This window comes from Haematobia irritans, chromosome 4, assembly GCF_050003625.1.
Source record: "Haematobia irritans isolate KBUSLIRL chromosome 4, ASM5000362v1, whole genome shotgun sequence".
NCBI lineage: Eukaryota > Metazoa > Arthropoda > Insecta > Diptera > Muscidae > Haematobia > Haematobia irritans.
The window spans coordinates 77,991,199-77,992,867 of NC_134400.1; the positions used below are offsets into that span (position 1 = coordinate 77,991,199).

At 29.2% G+C, this 1,669-nt stretch overlaps 1 long non-coding RNA gene across 1 annotated transcript; it reads left to right on the forward strand.

Annotated features, from left to right (window-relative positions):
* The first annotated feature begins 537 nt into the window (after positions 1 to 537).
* Positions 538 to 977, forward strand: LOC142236834 (uncharacterized). The gene is made up of 2 exons (XR_012722220.1): positions 538 to 637; positions 727 to 977. It is a non-coding gene; the product is annotated as an uncharacterized LOC142236834 (long non-coding RNA).
* The last annotated feature ends 692 nt before the right edge of the window (positions 978 to 1,669 follow it).

Here is a 1,669-nt window from a genome sequence, read left to right on the forward strand (position 1 = left end):
CAAATATCGAAATAAAAAGTAGCGGATCTTTGTCTAGATGCCAACCCCAATCTTCAATGAAAATTTCAAGCAAATCGGTCAACTTTGGTCCAATTTTCAAAAAGTCCGACGAAGGGGAGATCCCCCTCCGCGACCAGGTGTCAAAAAATGAGGTACCCTATTTTCACCACATGAACGCCCCCTACGATCTCTGAAAGTTTCAAGTAAATCGGTTCAGCCAACTCGGAACATATATATATATATATATATATATATATATATATATATATATATATATATATATATATATATATATATATATATATATATATATATATATATATATATATATATATATATATATATATATATATATATATATATATATATATATATATATATATATATATATATATATATATATATGTATATATATATATATATATATATATATATATATATATATATATATATATATATATATATATATGTATGCCTTGCGTTAATTTTGGGGACACAAAAATATATATGATTTTACGAGTCGGAAATATTCTCCACATCTTTTTAAGCTCATCTAACCCAACATTGCACTATATGGACCACATATTCCATTTATTTCGGCGATTTCCTACGCACCGTTAGTTATGAGGACAGCAGGGTACGCATCGTGAATTTTGAGGATGCGTCCCCAAAACTAACGCTAGATATATGCCACACATGATTACCACCATCTCGTTTATATTTTAGCATTTTTTATCAACGCCGTTCCCAATGCAATCTTGGCTATGATGTTCTTCTTTACGCATGAAAAGTCTTAAAATAATCTTAAGACGTTGTTATGGAAACTCCGACGGTGGTGCAATGTGATAAGGCGACTGTTAATGCGTGTGGAGCAGAAAATCCAGGTTCGAGTCACGGCACACGCAATTATTTTTACCAAAAATCTTTAGTTTAAAGACAAAATCTTTGGAATCAGCATTAAATTTCGTCAAAATCCAGCCAATTTATCTCTTTCTTCACACTCAAAAAAGTGGTTACAATATTTCAGCAAAACCGATTTAATTCATTGTTTGTTCGTGAAATTAGTAGCTTTTAAGATAGATTCGATGACTTTAATAATTTTTTGCGCACGTTAGTTAAATTAACTAAAACAGAGTAAAAAATCATACAGAAATGATGCATAAAGATTAGCTAAATTCATGTACACACAAAATAATTCAGAATTTATTAACATTGTTAATTTTACGAAATATGCACCCATCTTTAAATTCCTATAACACTAAAGACATTTTTGCAGTTTTGAACTCCAATTTGTTCTTCAAACTACGAAATATTTTTAATGAGTGAAACATAATATTTTGATCTAATAAATGTATTTATTATATGTCGCAAATATGTTATGCTACCCAGCAACAAAAGAGTATCCAAACAAATAGTAAAAATGTTAGTTTTAGATCCTGAAGTGGTGTTAAACAAAGTTAAAATTAACCCTTAAAAATATGAAAAAAGTGAATTAAAATAACTTGCTGTGTAGGACATCTTTGGTCGGGCATTTTAAGAAGTGAATTTAAAGCTGTGCCATTGGAACAACTTCGAAACTTTTTGCTGGGTAGTCTATATGACCATTATATGCTTGCACTTAAAAGTAATATGTTAAATATTTGAGTTCCAAACATATAATTTTTACACC